The sequence below is a fragment of the Silene latifolia genome, chromosome 10, assembly GCF_048544455.1.
Source record: "Silene latifolia isolate original U9 population chromosome 10, ASM4854445v1, whole genome shotgun sequence".
Lineage (NCBI taxonomy): Eukaryota > Viridiplantae > Streptophyta > Magnoliopsida > Caryophyllales > Caryophyllaceae > Silene > Silene latifolia.
This window is the reverse complement of record NC_133535.1, coordinates 92,698,679-92,723,208: the sequence shown is the minus strand read 5'-3', so window position 1 is coordinate 92,723,208 and position 24,530 is coordinate 92,698,679. Positions and strand designations below refer to the sequence as shown.

General features: G+C 34.6%; 1 long non-coding RNA gene across 2 annotated transcripts; it reads right to left on the bottom strand.

Moving 5' to 3' along the window:
- Positions 1-399: 399 nt before the first annotated feature.
- LOC141605743 (uncharacterized) lies at positions 400-2,053 on the bottom strand. 2 transcript variants are annotated; one of them, XR_012526454.1, is made up of 2 exons: positions 1,334-2,053; positions 400-796 (listed from the first exon to the last, which is right to left on the bottom strand). It is a non-coding gene; the product is annotated as an uncharacterized LOC141605743 (long non-coding RNA). The 2 variants fall into 2 exon arrangements; XR_012526453.1 differs by having other exon boundaries at positions 425-781.
- Between the last annotated feature and the right edge of the window lie 22,477 nt (positions 2,054-24,530).

Sequence of the window (24,530 nt, the reverse complement as noted above, 5' to 3'; positions counted from 1 at the left end):
ACACCCTACACTTTATAACAATACAAATACGTCTTTTCCTTTTTTTACGGCTACTAGATACATTAAAATACATGTCAGATACGCCTTTTTTTGGATAAATCCATATACACTTTACAATATTATACGTACGTTATTTACATAAATTCTATACACACTTTATAACGATGCAGACACAATTTTTTTCCATAGTAGATACACTTTTTACATAAATTCTAAGTTCGTTTTAAAGTGATGTAAATGCATCTTTTCCCATCATAGGTACACTTTTATTAACACTAGTCGTACCCCAAGATATTGTTACTTGCGAGTTATTTGATAGCGTTTATTTTACCCTGTTCAAATTTAGTAAGGACAAAAGTAGTCTTAAATTGGTAGTATTACCTTCAGTGTAGTCTTAAATTGGTAGAGCTCCAAACCAGCCATATAGGAAAAAAAATTCGTTTGACGACTCTTTAAACACGTAATAAACACACACTTTTTTTAATTACAAGCAAAGAGTGTTACACACTACCTACACACCAATCTGTTCACTAAAAATAAAATCTCTATGCATCTAAGATATGTTATACACCAATTAATCTCTATGCATCTAAGAGTGTTACACACAACATACACACCAATCTGTTCACTCCTTTTATCCAACATGGTTCACCCTACGACCAATTCTCCACAGCTCTTCTACCAGCAGCATTTGCTCCCCATCTGTTTGTTGAATGCTTTGTGCTCCATAATTTCTACTCTTTGTTGAAAGATTCGTGCTCCATATCTTGTCCTAGTTTCCCTGTTGGGTTAAAAACTTTTGGCAATGCCATCAACGCTATTGAAATTTTCAGTTCTTGACTCAACACCAGGTTCACCAGACTTAAAAAACACGTGAGAACCAAAAATACTCAATGGACTGAAGTCACCATCTAAATCAATGGACTAAAGTTGATGAGAACTTGCAAGACGATTAACAGCAAAATATGTCGAGTTTCTAGCAACTATGAAGATAAACTACTTGCATCAAGTGAGAACCAAAAATACTCCCATAACATTTAGCATCAACTTTATCATATGAAACCACAAACAGATAAGAAAGCTAGCTATATGCCACAATTTCATAGATCCGATTAGTAAGTCGAATCGTATCCATTTCACAGATCCGATTAGCAAGTCGAATCGTATCCGATTAGAAGGTATTTAAACAAACTGCAAAAAATTGCCTAATATGAAGCACCATTATGAATAGGAAATGAGAGTATGAGACAACTACACAAGGCTTAGAAAATCTGAGCAGTAACTTGCGACAAACAAGCACAAGCTTTCAGAAAGCTAGATTGACTGAACTTACCTTCCCTCAGAGAAGCCAAACTAGTCCTCTCAGTCACGTTCAAGTAAACAGCAGAAGACACATGGCATTGATCTATCCAACTTCTCCAAGATTCCTTGTTCTGTAATGTCTCATCAACCTTCAAGGAGTGTCTATCAGTAAGTTCTAGATACATAAAAAAATCAAATCAAAGTATCAAACTATACTCCCATCGCACCACCCCTCGCCCCTGACCTACACCTCCCACCGCCAGTAAGCATCAATGTCGCCAGATATCTACATACATAAAAAAAACCCCTAAATTACAAACCGTAATTATTTCGAAATTAAAAACCCCCAAATATAACCCAGATTTGAAGCTCGAAAAATGACGGTTCGAAATGTTGATTGGATTCCATGGAACTGAGCCGGCATTAAGGAAGTTCGTGAAGGCGATTTGAGATGTCGGAGATGCGCGATGTCGGTTGATGCCGGCAACTGTCAGGTGCACGTGCGCGGTGACTGCGGCGTTGAGGTTTGCCGCGTCGCGTGGTAGGAGAAAGCTCAGAAATGTTACTTCGTCGCCGGAGTTGTTGCCGGAGATGATAACAGGTAGGTGGCGACGACAGGGTGGTTAGGTGGTGATGGGGGAATTTGAAGGGTGGTTAGGTTTTGAGGAAGGATTGTGATTGAGAGAGAATGAGAAATGAAAAGTTTGGTTGTGACAAATAAGGACGCGCGCGTGAAGTTTTATTATAAAGGTCGTTCTCACCGTTCTCACCGAGTGTTCGTTCTCACCGGATCCTAAATTTATATCTATATATATATATATATAGTGTAAAGATCAAGTGAGTCCACCTCTTACATTTGAGTCCATAAGTCCTCCTTAGAGCCTTTGGATGAGGAAGATGGAGGGTTGAGATTGGAAGCAAAAAGGAGAGGATTAATGCATAATTAAACACTCTCCCTCTCTACTTTACTAATCCATATTAATTAAAAATTAATCCACTATATAAAATTTATTTTTCCACCTACATCTCTCACATCTCACACAATTATCATCCTCTCATTTCTCTAAAACCCAAATAAATCAAAACCAAAAAAAATAAATTACCACCCACCCACCACACCACAGCCCAGCCACCACCACCTTAAACCCGACACCATCATCCCATACCACGCCACCAGATCTGACCCCACCACCACCCGGCCTCCCCCATACCCACCTGCCACCACCCGACAACAACCCACCAGCCCACACCCATTAGCCGACACTTCCACCGCACCCGACACCACGACAGCAACAACAACAGCTCCTCCACCGCCACCGGATCCCGACAACAACACCACCACGGATCTACCCGACAACAATCCACCACCGCCATCTTACCGACTCACCTCCCCTACCTTACCACCACCGACACTCCCCCCTGCCGCCGTTTCCTCTGCTCTTTTTTTTTCCTTTGTTGGTGATGGTTGCGTTGTCTCGGTTTTTAGATCTCCTTCCTTCTTTTTTTTGGTGTTGGTTGTTTCGAAAAAATGGTGGTGGTAGTAGATCGCAGTCGAAGTTTTCCATTTCGTCCTTTTTTTTTTTTTTTACCTTATGAGAAAAATAAACAAGATTTTTGGTTTTTTTGGTTAGGCTATGTTCAAGATGGTGTTTTTTTGCTTCTGGTCGTTTTTTCTAAAAAAAATCTCGGTTGTTGTTTTATTTTTTATTTTTTTTATTCTTCTTTCTCTTCTCCTCCCTTCAAATCTCGGGTTTTTATGTTTTTTTTTGTTGCTTTACTGATTTCCGTTTTCAGATCTAAATTTGAATCGTTTTTTCTTTTCGAGTTCCATTTTTAAGATCTACCTTTTAAAGGGTAATAGATGGTTCTTATGTATGTGGTTTTGATTTTTTTTTAAATCTCGTTTTTAAATATCATTTTTATGTATAGATGGTAATAGATCTATTTTTTCAGATCTCGTTTTTATGTATATTTAAAAAAAAAATCGCATTCTTGTTTATTACCATCTATACATAAAAAAATCGCATTCTTGTTAAAGACTTAAAGTTACACTTTTTGTTGTTAGAATTACACTTTTTTCTGTTAAAATTACACTTTTCTTCATTAAAATTACACTTTTTTCTGTTAAAATTATACTTTTTTCTGCTAGAATAACACTTTTTTTTCATTAAAATTACACTTTTTTTTCAGTGGTTTTTTTTTCCTTATTGTTGGCTTCTTATTATTTTTAAAATTTTAGATCTAGGTTTTTGAAATAGATCGAAAAAAAGATCTCACATAAGTTGTTTAATTTTGTGAAATCTTCCATTAAATTACACTTTTTTCCATTAAATTACATTTTTTTTGTAGTTAGAATTACACTTTTTTCTGTTAAAATTACACTTTTCTTCATTAAAATTACACTTTTTTCTGTTAAAATTATACTTTTTTCTGCTAGAATAACACTTTTTTTTGGCTAAAATTACACTTTTTGTTGTTAGAACTACACTTTTTTAGCTTAAAATTATACATTTTTCGGCTAAAATTACACTTTCTCTCCTAAAATTATACTTTTTGTTGTTAGAATTACACTTTTTTCTGTTAAAATTACACTTTTCTTCATTAAAATTACACTTTTTTCTGTTAAAATTACACTGTTTTCTATTAAAATTATAATTTTTTCTGCTAGAATTAACCTTTTTTCGGCTAAAATTACACTTTTTCTGCTAAAATTACACTTTTTGTTGTTGTTAGAATTACACTTTTTTTCATTAAAATTACACTTTTTTTCTGTTAGAATTACACTTTTCTTCATTAAAATTACACTTTTTTCTATTAAGATTACACTTTTTGTTGTTAGAATTACACTTTTTCTCGTTAGAATTTACACTTTTCTTCATTAAAATTACACTTTTTTCTCGTTAAAATTACACTTTTTGTTGTTAGAATTACACTTTTTGTTGTTAGAATTACACTTTTTTTCGGTTAGAATTACACTTACCTCTATTGGACTAATGTTACACTCTTAATGGACTTGGTCATATTCTCATATTCTCATTGGACTAATGTTACACTCTTAATGGACTATGGATTTGTGGTGAAATTATACTTTTCGGACTAAAATTACACTTTTCTCGGACTAAAATTACATTCTCCTTGACTAAAAATAACAATCTCATTGGACTGAAATTACACTTACCTGGACTAAAATAACACTTTTTGTCATTAAAATAACACTCGTAAAATGCTAAATTACAATAAACTGTGATAAAATTACAAAAATTCAAAATATTATTCGTTAAAATCACTCGGAAAAGATTGAAGTTAAACTTGTAAAACGCTAAATTCTCGAAAATATTTCTTAAAATTACACTTTTTGCTATTAGAATTACACTCGTAAAATCCTAAAATGTCGAAAACTTGTCTCGAAAAAAAAAACGAAAAAAACGAAACAGTCGAAAACTTGTCTCGAAAAAAAAAAACGAAAAAAACCGAAACAGGAAAAATGTTAACAAAATTTTCTTGAGAGGGTGTATGCACTCTACGCGCGACGTTGACTTGTATTCTTGAGAGGGTCGGACGACTTGAGTCTCTCTTGAATGTTTGAATGTTTGAATATTCGAGTTTGAATGTTTGAATATTCGAGTTTGAATGTTTGAGTTTTCGCAGCGGCACGAATTTGTTGTGCTTGTTGATCGCTTACGTTGAATTTCACGAGATTTTCGGAGAGAATTCCAGAGCTTTTCTTTTCTTCGAGTTTTTTTTTTTTTGAAATGAATAAACTGGGGGTATTTATAGAGAAAAAGTTGGACTTTTCCTCGGGCGTGGTCGCAGGCCCATTTCTCGGCCCGTTCGCAATTTTAGCCCAATTTGACTTCTGTTTGGACCCGAATAACTCAGAATGACCCAAATTTGATTTAAAAGGGACAAAAACAATTAAATTGAGTAATTTATTTATTATCAACTCAAATTAATTAATTTTCGTATTTTCGACATTTAAATAAAATTTTAATGCCTACAATTTTTTGAAACAACTACCAAAATATTAACTTTTTTCTACGATAGGGATCGAGTCGCATAAAAATTTCATCTTAACCTACTCGAAATGTCCAAAAAGCCACCATTCATGTACAAATCTTCACTTGTTATCACATTATTTATTGGGTTTTTATATATACAGCCCAATGGGTTGTATTTAAGGAACTAAATATGGAAAGAAGTTTTTAATATATGCATTAATTGCATTGAGTTATTGTGTATAATTTAGTCTTTAATTTCTAACTTAATACCAAATATGGAAGATCTTAAATGTTTATATACAACTCATTCAACCCAATGGGTTGTATATATCAAAACCCTTATTTAAAACCTTTTAAATCTCAAATGTATTTATCACATCATAAAAACTTATCTCCTAGTAGTTATCTTTAAGATTTGTTTTTAATAAATACAATGATTCTTCCAAATATATTTTTCTTGAAGGATTTAATGGTCTAAGTATTATAACATTTTCAAAATATTTTTCTTTAAGTAAATGTAATGCATTGTGAGACACTCACTTTAATCATCTATGCATATCAAAATATTTCAATAAATATAATGAAAAGTATACTCAATTTAAATCATTTTTCGCAATAAACGTAATGATTTACATTTTAGAATTTATATGATTTTTTTATATAAATTTAAAATCAAATCACCGCAATTGTTATATGTAATTTTATAATACATTTATCAAACTCAAACTAATACTTTGCTGAGATTTATGTAGCATTTATTATGTTTATATTTAATGTTCAGCTATATTAATACTTGTATTTAATGCTGGATTGACACGTGTCGCATCCACAACGTTTCAACCCAGTTATATATATATATATATATATATATATATATATATATATATATATATATATATATATATATAGTGTAAAGATCAAGTGAGTCCATGTCTTACATTTGAGTCCATAAGTCCTCCTCCAAGCCATTGGATGAGGAAGATGAATGATTGAGATTAAAAGCTAAAAATGATGATTATTAGCCCAATTAACACTCTATCTCTCTACTCAACCTAATCAATTACTAACCCACTTAATCAATCCCTAATTTAATATATATACTATTTTTCAACCACTTCTCTCTCCATCTCCCACAATTTCATACCTCCTCTCCTCTCTCTAAAATTATAAACCCTAAAAAATTTACTCCTCTTCTTCCTCACCACCACCGAGACCCACCCACCCCCACCACCTCACGGCAACCTGCCCCACCACCCACCCCCGCCCCCACCCCCACCCTAGATCTGCCATCACCCCACCACTGACGACCCACACTCACCCACCCCACACCCACCCACCCCACACCACACCGAAACCTCCACCACACACACACCCACCACCACACCCTCTCCTACTCCGCCGACCGCAGCACCACCACCAACACAACACATACATACACCACCACCACGCACCTCATCCTCCTCCCCATTATTCTCCAACAACCAATATGTAACCACCCGCATGCCGCCTTGAGCCACCACAACCGCCTGCTTTCTCACGCCGCCATCTACTTTTTTTTTAAAGATCTACTTTTTTTTTTCAAGTTTTGATGGGGATGTTAGGTCGATGATGGTGTTTTTGTTTTGTTTTTGTTTTTATTTTATTTTTCCTTTTCTTTTCCTTTTCCTTCCCCTCTCCCTTTTCAGATCTGGTTTCGTTTTTTTTTTTTTTTTTTTTTTTTCCGTGTGTTGTTGCTTTAGTTATTGTTTTTGAAATATAATTTTGATTTTAATTATTAGTTCTATAAAATGAGGAGAAAGATTTAAATAATTTTATGTTTATATATTTTTTTTTCAAATCTCGTTTTATAATTATATTTTCAGATTTTGTATTTAAAATGTCTTATTGTTTAATGAGATTTTGTTTATGTTTATGTCTTTTTACATGCATTTTTTTTATTTTGGGTGTTAGTATGACATTAGTTTTGATTTTGGGTGTCTTGTTACATATCATTTTTTTTCGAGTAAAGTCGTGTTGGTGTTGTTGTGATGGTGAAGATTTAATCTTTTTTTTAAAAAAAAAAAACCAAATGAAAAAGTTAGATCTAGTTTTAAAAGCTAGAATAACACTTTTTTGGGCTAAAATTACACTTTTTCTGCTAAAATTACACTTTTTGTTGTTGTTAGAATTACACTTTTCTTCATTAAAATTACACTTTTTTCTGTTAAAATTACACTTTTTGTTGTTAAAATTACACTTTTTTCTGTTAGAATTACACTTTTTTTTTCATTAAAATTACACTTTTTTCTCTTAAAATTATACTTTTTTTTGCTAGAATAACACTTTTTCTCTTAAAATTACACTTTTTGTTGTTAGAATTACACTTTTTTCTGTTAAAATTACACTTTTCTTCATTAAAATTACACTTTTTTCTGTTAAAATTATATTTTTTTTGCTAGAATAACACTTTTTTCGGCTAAAATTACACTTTTTGTTGTTAGAATTACACTTTTTGTTGTTAGAATTATACTTTTTTCTGTTAGAATTACACTTACCTCTATTGGACTAATGTTACACTCTCAATGGACTTGGTCATATTCTCATTGGACTAATTTTACACTCTCAATGGACTAATTTTACACTCTCAATGGACTAAAATTATACTTTTCTGGACTAAAATTACACTTTTCTGGACTAAAATTACATTCTCCTTGACTAAAAATAACAATCTCATTGGACTGAAATTACACTTATCTGGACTAAAATAACACTTTTTGTCATTAAAATAACACTCGTAAAATGCTAAATTACAATAACTCGTGATAAAATGACAAAAATTCAAAATATTATTCGTTAAAATCACTCGGAAAAGATTGAAGTTAAACTTGGAAAACGCTAAATTCTCGAAAATATTCTTTAAAATTACACTTTTTGCTGTTAGAATTACACTCGTAAAATCCTAAAATGTCGAAAACTTGTCTCGAAAAAAAAAACGAAAAAAACGAAACAGTCGAAAACTTGTCTCGAAAAAAAAAACGAAAAAAATCGAAACAGGAAAAATGTTAACAAAATTTTCATAAAATTTGAAGTATAAGACAAAATATGGTGTTAATTGTGTATGATAATGAATTAGTGAATGTATTATTAAAACTAGAGAGAGAAGTGAATTCATTAGTGTTAAGTGTGTTTTTTGCTTTCAATCTCAACCTTCCACCATGCATGATCCAAGGGTTGTGGGAGGGACTTATGGACTCAAAAAAAAAAAGGGACTTAGAAGAACTTTGCTCTCTCTCTCTCTCTCTCTCTCTATATATATATATATATATATATAATTAGGATCACATGAGTCCACCCTATCTTTTTGAGTCCGTGAGTCCATGATATAATATCACACGTTATATTAAATAATATCACAGTTTACAGTATCATACGTTATACTAAACAATATCACAGCTGGAAAAAAAAACTTTTTGAAAACAAAAAATTGAAAAAAAAAATCGTGATATTGTTTTGTAATACAATATCACACGTTATACTAAACAATATCACAGCTTTCACGAAAAAAAAATTGTTAAAAAAAATTTCGAAAAAAAAAAATTCGAAAAAAAAAATTCGTGATATTGTTTTGTAATACAATATCACAAGTTATGCTAAACAATATCACACGTTATACTAAACAATATCACAGCTTACACGAAAAAAAAAATTGTTAAAAAAAATTCTCGAAAAAAAAAATTCGAAAAAAAAAAATTTCGAAAAAAAAATTTCGAAGAAAAAAATTTCGAAAAAAAAATTTCGAAAAAAAAAAATTCGAAAAAAAAAATCGAAAAAAAAAAATTTCGAAAAAAAAAATTATTTTGAAAAAAAAAATTGAAAAAAAAAATCGTGATATTGTTTTGTATAGTGCGTGATATTGTTTTATGGACTCATGGACTCAAATATTTAGGTAGACTCACCTAGGATATATATATATATATATATATATATATATATATATATATATATATATATATATATATATATATAGAGAGAGAGAGAGAGAGAGAGAGAGAGAGAGAGAGAGAGAGAGAGTGTGTGTGACACCCTTAAATAACACGATAAATTAACACCTAAAATCTACGGAAAAACTGGTAGGATATGTTTGTAATTGGTCCAACTATATAAAAACCTGTAATTTCAAAAAATTTTCTAAACCAATCACAACATTTCCAACATTCCCAAGAGGCGGGTGCCAAAACCTGCAATTGCTAACAATCTAATTTACTTAACACCGCTAAAGATAAGAAAATACATAATGATACAAACCCAAAATAGAAAAAGAGAGACATATGTCCCTTCAAATTATATACAAAACCAAAAGTTAAAAGGGTTACTATAAGAATAGCCAAAACTAGGTCCAAGGTTCCTTATGCTCACTAGCTCGTCTGTGACCCCAACAAAGCATCAACAACCTGTCAATCGCATTTTATACAAACACGAAAGCCACAATTCGGTGGGGAGTAACTTCGAGTCCTCCGACCACGAATCGTCATAATTAATGTAACATGTAGTAAAACATGTAAACAATATGATAATTAATCTAATTTCCAAGTATTATAACATATGAATACTAAATTGACCAATTTAAACTATCATGTGAAACATATAACAAATTGTAATCCAAACTCTATCAACCATAGCCGGCTTGCATCTCACCTTCTATGATTCATAGAATCATCAAACAAGAAAGGGCAATATATCAAAGACAGGCATAAGTTCTTAGTACGGTCAATAGTCACTTTGTAACTCGAGTCTATACCACGAGGTAGGGAAGGTAATCGAACCGGTATCTTGGCTCGGCGGTTAATATTAATAAAACATGGCCAAGACACAACACAACCCTAGCCTAAAATCACAAGCAGACCTAGACATGCGGATACACACCACCGCACCCAAGACCCACAATTTTTCTAAAACAAAGTGAGTACCCTAAGGAGTCCACCAAAGGGTTGGCTAGTACTTAAGCTGACCACTTACTATCAAAATAAGTAACGAGGTCATGCCCCAACTTGGATATAAATCCACTAGTCAGGAACACAAAGGCTATCAAGCAGTGAACATATACTCGTCAAAGACTATAAAGACCTATCTATGATGAAGGCCGAAATACTCACCTAGGACCTAGTCCCAGCTAGTCCCAGCTTGAATACTTTAGCCCACACCACACAAGACAAGTAAGACACCCACTTAACCATAAGAGGACAAAAAGTCCAACTTACCAACATAAATGCTATCATTCTATCATGTGAAAGGCTATATAAATGTCTATTCAGCATACAATCCAACAAAATCCTCAATATGTATCCAATACTAATTTCCAATTCTAACAATATTAACCATGTTAAAGGCTTCAGGGAATCTAGGGCCGTTTCTACAATATAAGAAGCTACTCAATTCAATCAACTATACATGTGAACTAAAACTTGATAAATGGCCTAAAACAAGAAAAAGGCCGATTATCCAATTCATATAAAATTTCATCCAACCGAATTTTTACCCGCAACCTGACCTGCGACGGTGCGGGTTGAATTATGGTGACCAATCACACAATTAATCGACATCGAATCGATCAAAGGGACTAAGGCTCAGTTTTCGGCACAATCATCAAAACATTACAATTATCGCTATAAAATTCATTTTGAGCCTATTAATTACAATTTCATTTTGTAAACTATCCTAACATGTGATAACTATCAATATAACATATTTTTTTTACCATTAACATAATTTTTAACTACTATTATGATTCATTTCCTAAGTTTAACCATATGTTACTTATTCTAATTATATCATTAATGAACCTAAAATGACGAACAAAGCATGGAAAACCGCGAAACAAGCAACGGGCCGACCCGCCGCCACTCGTGGCTCACTGCCGTCACTTTGAACTCTTCGCCGCCACCCTTACTCCTCTTTTTTTTCCATTTTTGTTCATTATAACATCGTCTGAACACTAATTAATCGTTCCCAATACAACTATATTAACTTATACTAACAAAAGACATAAATTAAGCATGCATGCATCAAATTTTATCATGTGAAAATTTCTACTCAAACAAAAATCACCAAACATACAAAAACAACAAAGATTGTGACGATTATTCGTCGAGTAACTCGAAATATGTTACCTTAAGCTAGAAAATGAGCAATTAGCACCTTAAAAACCAAACCCTAACAAGCACTAGCCGCTATCCTCGACAATATACGAGTCCCCAAACTCGTCTTCCAATTCTTCACCTAAATAAACAAATAAAACACAAAAATAAGCATAAAAATACCGAAATTACCGAATTTCGTCTTAAAACAACTTAATGAAAACTGAAATTAAAACATACAAGGTTGTAGATCTCGACGAGGGGATTCCGGAAATGTAAATTTTATGAAAATCCGTCAAGAAACGAGGAAGTTATGACGAATTTTGGCTTGAATATGTATAAAATGGTGTTTGGTTTGGGTTTAGTATGTTGAAGAAGATGAAGGAAAGAAAAAATCAGAAAAAAAGAAAGGGGAAGGGGGTTTGTCCGCGGGAAAGGGAGAAAGGAAAGGAGGAGAGCGGGTTTGAGTCGGGATTTTACGAGTCGGTTTTGGCTCGTTTCGATAATAATTAAAACCGTAGGTCAAATGCAAATTCCGACAAGACCAAAGTTCTTAAACACGAGATTACAAGAAAATTGAATACTCATACGACCCATTTCCAAATTCGTTTACCCATTGTTCAAAAGAATTGTCATTTTCCCCCCGATACGCCCTTATTTCAAAATAAAAAGTTTTACACGGTTTAAACTATTTTTAGACATTTCGAAACCATCAAAATAAACACTTTTCTTCAAAATATAATAAAATTATATTTCTTTGAATTATTTTTACTTTAAATACTTAATTATCAGATTTTACTTGATTAATTAATTATTTTCGAAATATATTAACGGTCCGAAATTACGGGGCGTTACAGAGAGAGAGAGAGAGAGTAAAGTTCTCCTAAGTCCTTTATATTCTTTGAGTCCCTTAGTCCTATTATGGGCCTTTGGATGAAGGAGATGGAGGGAGGAGATTGCATCTCAATGGAGGGCTACAAATGAATCTAACTAATCTCCCTCCCTAATCATTCATAATCTCCTCCTCATTCTAATTTCATTGTTATCATTCATTCATTCCTCTCTCCTTCATTCATTCCAAAAACAAAACAAAACCTCTCATCCTCTCTTCCTCCCATCACAAAAAAAAAAAACCAAAACAAAAATTTCAAAATGAGAAATCCTCCCATCACCAAAAAAAAAACAAAACCAAACCAAAACAATCACCCCGCACCCGCCACCACCACCATCCTTTTCCTTCTTCCTTCCTGCTTCTGCCGCCCCCGCCGCCGGACACCGCCCTTCTCACCTGCCGCCGCCACTGCAACGAACAACCACGGCTAAGATCTGACCACCGTCCAGATCTGACCACCGTAACCCACCCGCCACGACCACTACGCTACAACCCACCGTAAACCACCCGCCATCTCCCTCATTTGCTGTTTTAAAAAAAAAAACGTGATTGCCGCCGCCTCCCTCCATATATTTAGGCATTGTATTTCTGGGTTTTTTATTTTGATGCATTTATTTTGTGGGTTTGTTGTTTAATTGAGTAAATTGACATTTTGTTGATTAAATTTTGTTATTTGATTATTTTATTGTCTTAGAAAGTTTGTTTTTTATTTAACAAGAGCTTATACAGTGAGAATTGACTGAGTTTTTATGAGTTTCGTTTTGGTTCTCGTTTTAATGGTGGTTGTTTCAATTTTGGTTCTCGTTTTAATGAGTTTCGTTTTTTTATATTTTTTTTTTTTTTAAAAAAATCAGATCTAGTTTTTACACTTTTTATTTATTTATTTCAGTTTCGTTTTTTTTATTCAGTTTCGTTTTTAAATTTATTGTTGTTGGTAATTTTTAGATCTCGATTTTTTTATTGTTATTGTTATTGTTATTTTTTTTTTCAGTTTAGTTTTCAAATTTATTGTTATTAAAACCTCATCCACCATTAAAATCTTGTTTATTTCGGTTTTTTTCTTTCTGATTTTTTTATTTCGGTTTTTTATTATTTTAGATCTAGTATGATTGGTGTTTTTTTTTATTTTTTTTATTTTCTGTTAAAATTACATTTTTGTTAGCTAAAATTATACTTTTGTATGTTAATTACAATTACACTTTTATTAACTAAAATTACACTTTTGTCTGTTACAATTACACTTTTTCTGTTAAAATTACACTTTTTTCCTTTAAAATTACACCTTTTTCTGTTAAAATTACACATTTTCCTGTTACAATTACACTTTTTTCTGTTACAATTACACTTTTTTCCGTTAAAATTACACCTTCTTCCTTTAAAATTACCTTTTCCTGTTAAAATTACACTTTTTTATGTTAAAATTACACTTTTTTCTGTTAAGGTTACCCTTTCAATGACTAAAGTTACACTCTTGGACTAAAGTTAGACAGACTAATTTGGACTATTTGGACAATTTGGACTAACTAATGGAGTTATTAGTAATTTAGACAATTTGAACTAAAGTTACACAAATTTGGACTAAAATTATACAATTTCGATTAAAATTACAAAATTTGGACTAAAATTACACAAATTTCGACTAAAATTACATAATTTGGACTAAAAATACACTATTTACGATTAAATTTGGACTAAAAAAACAACTAAATTTGGATTAAAGTTACACAATTCATTTATTTTGAGTCATTGATATTGTGCAATTTCAATCATTGTTCACTAAAGTTTAACTTTAATACATTGATAGTATATATCTTTTATCATTTTATGAGTGTAATTTTAGTCCATAAAAGTGTAATTTTAGTCCAAAAAAGTGTAATTTTAGTCCATAAATGTGTAAGTTTAATCCACAAATGTGTAACTTTAGTTTACAAAAGTGTAATTTTAGTCCACGGAAGTGTAATTTTAGTCCAAATTGTATAGCTATAGTCCAAATTTGTGTATCTTTAGTCCAAATTATGTAAATTACAAATAACTCCATTAGTTAGTCCAAATTGTGTAATTTTAGTCCAAATTTGTGTAACTTCAGTCCAAATTGGTCTAACTTTAGTCATTGAGAGGGTAACCTTATTACAGATAAGTGTAACTTTAATAGTAGAGATAAATGTAACTTTAATGAAGACAAGTGAAATTTTAAAGGAAAAAAGTGTAATTTTAACAGAAAAAAGTGTAATTTTAACAGAAAAAAGTGTTATTTTAACAGAAAAAAGTGTATTTTTAACCGAAAAAAATGTGTAATTTTAACAGGACAAAGTGTAATTTTAACGGGAAAAAGTGTAATTTTAACAGAAAAAAGTGTAATTTTAACCGGAAAAAAAGTGTAATTTTAACAGAAAAAAGTGTAATTTTAACGGAAAAAAGTGTAATTTTAACCCAAAAAAACTGTGATTTTAACAGAAAAAAGTGTAATTTTAACGGAAAAAAGTGTAATTTTAACAGAAAAATATAATTTTAACAGCTAAAATGTAATTTTAACCGAAAAAAGTGTAATTTTAACCGAAAAAGTTATTTTAATAGATCCTAAATCACACAATACCAAGACAAAATTTTAAATACGAAAATTGGTAAATATATATAACAAGACGGATATTAACAAAGCGATATAAACAAGAAAAATGTAAAAAATGAGACGGATATTAACAAAGCGATTTCATAATTAATAGATTTAGTACTAAAATCAAACTATAATTTGTAAGAATGCCAATAATCGGAAAAAAAAAAAAAAAAGACCAAAACATCAAAATTGAAAAAAAAAACGGAAATGAATTAAAAAACGAGTCAACTAAAATTGATTTATTTTAGTAGATCTAAGATTAAAATAGAAAAAACTCACAAATTTGAAATAATATTATATAGCAAGACGATATTTGAGAGAAAAAAAAACAACAAAAAAATAAAAACAAAATCCAAACATCAAGTTAAAAAAAAAAAAAACGAAAATTAAAAATATGACGTGGGGGCGGTGGCGGAGTTAGCGACAGTGGTGGTGTCCGTTGGGTGGCGGTAGGTGGATGGTAAATGAGGAATAGATGAGTAAATGATTTATTTGGATTTTTTATTTTCTTGGTTTTTTGGGTTTTTTTTTCTTAGTTTTTTTGGAGAGAATATGGAGAAGTGAGTTATAGAGAGAGAATGAGGAGATGTGATAATGAGATGATGAATGAAAGATGAGGAGGATTAATGTAGTTAATAAGAAAATTATAGGAAGAGAGCAAAATTAGGCATTAATCCCTTATTTTTGCTTTCAATCTCAGCCCTCCAACTTCTTCATCCAAAGGCTCACTATGAGACTTATGGACTCACATGTAAGAGGAGGACTTACATGATCCTAATATATATATATATATATATATATATATATATATATATATATATATATATATATATAGAATTAGGATCCGGTGAGAACGATCACTCGGTGAGAACGGTGAGAACGCACTAACTATCCTTTATTAAATTAGAACACAGTACACTTGTCTAAAAAGTAATTAAAAATACGCCATATTTAATCCCACGAGCTATGATGACAATCTCCCTTTCATAACTTCATATACAGTCACCGGAGTCGGAGCTCCGACAAGCTATCACCGGCAGTACGCTTGTTTGACGACCATTACACCACCACTGGATCTCCAACCGCCATCACGGCCATACTGCCACCGGCAACACAAATGTTTGGTTTTTTACTTCCCTTTCACATCAGATGCCCCCCAATCACCAGTGGTTACCCTCGCCGGCGCCATGCTTCCAACGACGACGAATCCGATTAGGCCGGCAAAGATCAGACGTTCTCACGAGTAACGAGTGGCAGACCAAGTCATTGAATACAACTAATCTACGCTAATTTTTTTATGTATGTACACTAATCTTTGATGTATCTAGCAACTATTTTAATGTATCTTAACATAGATACACAAAATTAGTTAATAGGTACATCAAAATTGATTTGAGATACATCAAAATTGATTTAAGATACATCGCTGAGGATCATTTGCTGGAGATTAACGACGAGCGAGGAAGAATTCTGGAGCCGTAAACAACCCATCGCCACTCAATACAGACACCACTACCACCACCATACAAACAACCCCATTCCAGAAACATCCTGACAACAATCATACATTTCCTATATAATGTCAATCTTAAATTTCCGAAACCCCAATTCCCCAAACCTATCAGCACCAGTTGTCACCGGCGACCACCAGTACACACAATGAAGATTTCATCGGCAATTAGAAAACACCGGAACGGACCACCTTCATCACTCTCACTTCGGACCAACGCTGTGGAATCTAGGTACTGATTGTTGGATTGGGTAGAGCGATGGTGGCGCTATGGGTGGTGACGGAAAGGTGCGAGCCTTTGGGCGGCGACGGTGGTGCGTCAGGTGGTTGCCGGAGAAGGAGCTGGTCATGGGGTTGTCGGGTTTGCTGAGATGGGTAAATGGAGATCAGGAGTAGGAGAGTGAAATTTGGGTTTAATAATTTAATAAAAAATATTAATTTAGGGGCTGGGTGAGAGTAAATATGCCTTTGGGCTTTGGGTAATGCGTTGTGTCGTTTGTTTATAATGAGCTGGATAGTTCGTTCTCACTGAATGGTCGTTCTCACCGGATCCCACCTCTATATATATATATATATATATGTATATATATATATATATGTATATATATATATATATGTATATGTATATATATATATATATATATGTATATATATATATATATATGTATATATATATATATATGTATATATATATATATATATAGGAATGAGATCATGTGAGTATTACTTATATATTTGAGGATTGAGGATTAATACTATGATAGGTATTTAGGGTGGAAACAAGCAAGGGCAAATTTGTAATTTAACGCGTGCCTATATAAACTGCTTTTCCCAGCCAAAGTCGTTATTTCCTCCTTTTTCTTCTTCTCCCTTCAACTTCTCTCTCTACTGTAGCTTCTTCTTCCATTGTTGAGCTGGAAAACCCTAGAATTAAGGCGTGATATCGGTTTTTCCTCCTCATTCTTCACAATTATCGTATTATTCCAATTAGTTCGTTTGCTCAGGTACGTAATTGGCGTTTTTCGTCCCTAAGGTTCGAATTCGTTGTCATCTTACTCTGTTTGTTTTTCTTTCGTTTCTATAATTTGAATTTCATCTTGCTTTAGTTGTTATTTTCAATTTAATTTTGTGTTTCCTAAAATTCGGTACGTTTTTGTTTTATTTCCAGGTTTTGCTGCTCATTCTTCACAATTATCATATTATTCCAATTAGTTCGTTTGTTCAGGTACGTAATTGGCGTTTTTCGTCCCTATGTTTCGAATTCGTTGTCTTCTTACTCTGGTTGTTCTTCTTTCGTTTCTATGCTTTGAATTTCATCTTGCTTTATTTGTTATATTCAATTTACTTTTGTGTTTCCTAAAATTCGGTACGTTTTTGTTTGTTTTCCAGGTTTTCCTGCTCAAATCTCTGCGTATTCAATCGTCATTGCGATGTCTGGTATGTTATTCTTCTTAATTTTGTACTTTCAGCGTATTCTCAAATCTCTGCGTATTCTCTCTTTATTTTGTACTTTCAGCTTTGAATCACATGTTCTTTATACTTTTTGTAAATATTCTCTATTACTAGTCGTCTTTATTTATGTTCGTATAATTTTTGTACCTATAAATATTTTCTGTTCATTTACGTTCTTCTTTTATATCTTATAGCAAGTGTGTTTTTGTTTTGCTCAATATGTGATATTGTTTTCGACAATTGGTGATATTGTTTATGTTGATATGTACCATTGTATATTCACCTTTGTGATATTGTTTTTCAACTTCATGTGTGATATTGTTCCAGAATACGTGATATTGTTTTCCTGGATATGTGATATTGTTGTTCAGCCACTTGTGTGATATTGTTCCTGCAAAATTCCTTTGTGATATTGTCTTCCATCTTCATGTGTGATATTTTTCTTAGATAACGTGATATCGTTTTCCTGGATATGTGATATTGTTCAGCCACTTGTATGATATTGATTTCGTCCATATCTTTAAGACTTTTTCTTGTTATTTGACATTTTACTTTTCTTGCCAGATCCTACAAGTAATGTAACTTCTTCTTCCTGTAATGATATTCATGTCTCTGCCATTACCTCTAAAGATAGTAATGATATTGTTGAGTTTTCAATTACTTCTACTGTTCTCATTGAACCACCTGATGCATCTAGCTCGACTCCACATGTTGAACAACATTCTGTTCCTTCTCGTGTGCATCAACTACTTTTGGCCTCCACACCTGGTGGTAGTGAATTGTGGACAAGGAATGTTGCAGCTGAGTTTAAACCTCATATTAGCCAGTTGTTTGGGACGTTGGAAGAAGCTATTAGTTTTTATGATGTGTATGAAGAAGCATGTGGTTTTGAACCTAGGAAGTCTTCCCAAAAAAGGTCTGTTTCTGGTGATGTGAAGTATAAATTTGTTGTTTGCAACCGTGAAGGTTTTAGAGATCCTAAGAGGAAGGCTACTGTTTTAGATAGTGGAAAGGAGCAGGAAACTCCCATGCCTTTTGATATTAGGAACACTAAATTAACTAGGATTGGTTGTACTGCTATGATTGAGTTTCGCTATAATGAGGATGGTTATGTTGTTTTTCTGTTTCGTGAGTGGCATAATCACCGTCTTTGTTCACTTAGAAATCAACAGTTTCAAAAAAAACACAGGCACCTCCATCTTTACCATAAAAAGACAATTATTGATCATTCAAGGGTTAATCAAGGCCCAACAAGGGCATTTAGAAATGTCAAGGAATATGTAGATGGCTATGAGAATGTTGGAGCTCAACTGGTTGATTTTAAGAATTTTGGAAGGGATATCAAATGTTTCATAGGAGACCGGGATGCTCAACTGTTTGTTAACTATTTTGAGGATAAACGTGATACCACTGAAGGTTTTTACTTTGCTTATGAGGTGGATTTTGGGAAATGTTTGGTTCGTGCGTTTTGGTGTGATGCAGAGTCTCGTAGAAACTATGCTTTGTTTGGTGATTACATCACTTACGATCCAACTTATAGTACGAATAAGTATTGTATGCTTTTCACTCCTTTTACTGGCGTAGACCACCACAAAAGGTCAGTTACTTTTGCTTCTGCCTTGCTATTTCATGAGGATGAAGATTCGTTCACGTGGTTCTTTCAAAAGTTCCTTGATGCTATGGGACAGTGAGAGCCACACTGTATAATAACTGATCAGTGTGATGGAATAAAGCTGGGTTTGCGTGCTGTCTTCAAACATGCTAGGCGCAGATATTTCATGTGGCATATCATGCAAAAGCTTACTGATAAGGTTGGGCTTGCAATATCGAAAGAGACTGATTTTGCCAGCCGTTTGAATGCTATTGTTTGCGATGCTGAGTTAGAACCTCTTGAATTTGAAGAAAAGTGGTGTCAGTTGGTCAATGAGCATAATCTTGAAGGTAATTCCTGGTTGTCAACCATGTTTAGAAAAGGGAGAAAATGGATCCCAACTTATTTTCGTGATGTTCCTATGGGTTGTCTATTACGAACAATTCAACGTTCTGAGAGTCAGAATAATTTTTTCAAGCGTTTTGAAAATGCACATGGTACACTTGTTGAATTCTTGATGCGGTTTCAAAGCGACATTGATGTACAGCGCCATACTCAAAAACAACTTGATAGAGACGATGATTGTACTCTTCCACAATTAGCAACTTCTCTTAAGTTGGAAGCTCATGCTTCCAAGGTTTATACAAATTCTGCTTTCGCAGATTTTCAAGTAGAAGCTTCTGCTTCTATTTATTCCCTTAGTGTTGGTGGCTTCACACCACCTGCAAACGGTATAGAGTTAATTGGTATTGCTGATGTCAGAACGCAGAAGACCTACCAAGTTATCTACAATTCTCTAACCAATGATGCTGAATGTTCTTGCAAGTTGTTCAACAGGAAGGGTATTATTTGTAGACACATTATCTGGGTTTACTCTGGAAAACAAGTACACACTTTGCCCGATAAATACATTCTTATGCGGTGGACCAAGAATGGACATAAGATCCCTCTTTATGGTCCACATGGTGAGTTAATTGAGGATTTTGATGCCACTGATTTAAGAAAGATGAAAATGTGCAAGTTATGGTCAGAGTTCTACGCGACCATCAGTGTGCTCAAGAATGTGTCTACGAAGGACATCACTGATCTTGTTGACACACTTAAACAATTTAGGGTGAAACTCAATCCGCAATCAGAGTCAATGACCAAAGAGCAGGAGTTGGAGATGCTTCTTGGGTGCAGTTCCTCAACTGAGGTGAGGATTCTACCACCTCGTCAAGCAAAGAACAAGGGTAGCGGGAAGAGAATGATCTCCAAAAAGCAGCAATGCATAGCTAAAGCGGAGAAGCCTAAAAGGCTTTGCCGTAATTGCAAACAAATGGCTCACCATGATAAACGTAACTGTTCTAATGCTTTTGTACCTGATGCTGACAATAAGGTATGTTCACTGTTTTAGCAGGATTTTCCCTGAATGGGTCCGGCTTGATTAAAGAATAATATGGGTATCTAGCTCTATAAGTTTGGAATATTGTAAATGAATAACAAGGAAAGACTATGTATAAAGAATAATGTTTATATTATTTAGATAAGCTGAATACAAATTTGTTTAAGTAATTGGATGCTCGTAAAATAATGAAAAATAAATAGTGAAGTAGTTCAACACTGATGAATGATGAATGAATTTACAAATGCCAGATTACAATATTTATAGTCATAAACATGAACGTTGTATTGATCTTCAACGTTCTTCTCTTTTGTCGGGGTTGTTGCCGGATTAATAGGGCACATTCCCTATTAATTCGGTTGACTCGTTCTTCTTCGATTGATTCTTAGCCTTTTCCCCTCTTGCACGTCTAGGTTCATGGATGATATAGTCTCATAATTAGACTTGGTCTTCCTTGAGAATAGGACACGGCTATTGACTTGTACAACTGCATTTCTTGTTCATCTTCTTAATCCAACCTACTTTAATACTCTGTCAGGCTATTCTATACTGACCATCAGGCTTCTCCTCCAGGATTTAGTAGCCTGCTTGCTATAATATTCTTCAACAGCTAAATAGTAGTTAGATTTGTCCGGTCTCTGGATGCCTTAGTCAGCCTAGTTGGGTCGAGGCCAGGTAAGAGTCGGGCAGGCTAAAGCAACCGGGCCTAACAATTGCCCCTTGACATTTTACCCGTGCTGGATCAGGCCAGGGGTGAGATGTCAATTTTACCGGGTTAATTAATGAAAAGAATCATATTTACTCAATGACTCTTAGACTCCTAGTTACCGTTAAACACTGCAACGGCTAGGTGATGTCATGCTGACAGTTTTGCAATTTCTAGGGTTTTTGCACCGTTACTCATTTCCTATAAATATGGTACTTGCGATGGATTTGTTTTTCACAAAATTTCTTCCACTTTTCTTGCTCAACTTTCTCTAAAATTCTCCCCTATTTCCCAGGAATCTTACTCTGCTAATTCATAATTTCCGTCACAATAAACTATATAATAAAGGATATGGGAGCCAAAAAGCGTCCCGCACCCTGAAAGCCGCGCATCCCGTAAGGTCTGCTTGAGTCCGAACCCTCGACGTCCAGGAGGAAGAAGTGATGGAAATTGACCCTCCGCTCGTCTTTGTGGCTTTTAAATATCAAGATTCTATTTTCACCGCCCTTCAATCTTTGGATCCTTAGTTTCGAGGAAAACTTATTGAAAACAAACTATGATAGGGTATTAAGGGAGAAGAAAATAATTCTGAATCGACCGAGGTATGGATTCCGAGTCTTGTCCGATCGAGAGCTAATCGGGTGTCACTTGGTTGGTTCTGTATTTTTGAATGGGCGTTTAAAGCAGGCTGTAATTACCTTTTACTCCCTTAATGATTGACACTATTCGTGCTATGGAAGTATCACCTTTCCAGATTATGCCAATGGTTTGGAAACTTGTTCATTCCATTGAAAACTTATGTGCTAAACACAACCTGGTAATTACTATTAATGATATCAAGGCAATATATCATATGAAAAATCCTGTTAATGGTCGTTTTAATTTGAGAATCAAGTCGAAAATGTCCCCATTAATTACTAACCTGGACTCTGGAGATGATAAAAGTGGGCAAAGACTTTCATGTTTGTCCGGACCGAGAGCCTGGGGTCGGGCTTTGATTACCGAGATATCCCCCCTCGGAAAGTGGTAGGTTTCTGTCACCGTTAATTTGCAATATATATTATACGAAATTAGGATGTTTTGAGTTTTCCCCTTTGTATTTGACAATTTTTGCAGCCCCTGATTGGAACTCTGATCCCCTCGATGAGGAAGCTATTTCCAGGATAGAGGCTTTCCTCGCTATTCCCGAGGAAGAGAGGGCCTGGCTCGCTAGTCCGGGCGGGGAATTATTGCCCCGGTATATGAAGACTAAGCCGAGTGTCTTTGTCGGGGTGCCCAAAGGCAAGCCTAGTTCCACCGCTCTTTCCCGTATGTTTTCTCGCATGTTTCGTGTGTTTGATTATTGTCTTGTTATGACTTCTCTTCTCATATTCATGTGCATTCTTTATATATTCAAGTGTTCGGGTCTTCGCTAGGTGGCTAGCTTTATCGCAAAAGATTTAAAGGTGGGGTGGCTAGGATTCTTTGAAGCACCCAAGAGCCAGGAGGCTAGTGGGAGTGACAAGACGCTTGACATTCTCGGGTTTCGATGTCCGGCCTCCTCAAGATCCACCAGGCTAGTATCACCGGAGGTAGTCCAGGCTCCCAAAAGGAGGAGGGAAGATGTCATCCCTGAAGAGGAGGAGGAGGAGAAGGAGAAAGAGAAAGAGCCTATTCAGGCTCAACCGATCAGGAGTATCAAGCAGGTGTCTGCTAGGATTGATGATATGGATGCTGCCCGGGGACGGATAGATGAATTTTCTGCCAAGATGGACAGCCAGCTTTTATCTGCTAATACCCTTGAGTCTTCTACTAAGGTGGTCTCTATCTTGACTTCTCTTGTGACAAAGGATGCTGAACTTGCTTCTCAAGCTAAGGAGGTTAGCTATAAAGAGATATTTTATTTGTTGTGTGTTCTTTGTGTCACTTTTATATTTGGTCGATTGATTTTATTTTTTGTAGGGATTGGATGTTGGGTTGGCTACCGCTTGTCAACTCGGGGATGCCTGTGCCAGGGTTTCTAGCTTGGAAGAGAAAGTGGATAAAGTTAACCGTGAGCTGCATACATCCAGGAGTAATGAGGTAGTGCTTCAATCTCACTGGGACAGCTAGAGAGGCGTCCGTGGTCTGCTATAGTTTGTGAGGTGGCTGCAAAAAATGCCGAGAAGGCTGTCAGGCAAGAGTTAGAGTCTGTAAGGGGGAGTTGGTCACGAGAAGCGAGCTATGCAAGATCGGTGAAGAAAAATGAAGAGCTTGGCGCCGAGAAGGAACTAGTGGAGGCGCGGCTTGCCGATGCTCGTATTTCTTTGGGAAAGGCCGGGTTGATGCTATGAGGGATCCGGATTCTGATCGGGCTAATTGGGACCCGGGCCGTGATGAGGCAGCTTTGGACGCCCAGTATCCTGATTTGGCCAATATGGGTCAAGAAGATGAGGCGGATTCTCCTCCTTCCAAGGGAAAATCTGGTGATCAGGAAATGGTGGATGGTTGTGAGTCGGTTACTGGTGACAAACCTACTTAGTTTGGAGTTTTTTATTTTTGTTTTGGCCCATCCAGGGGGGATGTTCCTGGAATGAATATTTAGGTATTTTTTGGCTTATCCAGGGGGAATGTTCCTGGAATAAATAATTAGGTTTGTGGCGAGGCCAGCTATTTTGGGTAAATAAATATTTGGTCTTTGTTGGTTCCTTTTTGTGTTTTGATAAGGCATTTGTAGTATTGAATGTCTTACTGGATCTGGCCAGTTATTCGACTGGATCGGGCAAGTTTTTGTCTTTGGCCGGATCCGCCGTTTATTGTGTTATGGGTGGGGTTGTTGCCTGTCTGGAGGGCTTACGTCCCTTGCCTGTCTGGAGGGCTTATGACCCATCTATGTTATACAATCCAGGGATAGATTTTCCAGGTTTGTATGTTAAGTTGAGCTCAGTATTTTAAGGCCTGTTTTGCAACTGAAAATTGGGTATCAGTTGGATATTGGTGGGGTGGCCCCCAA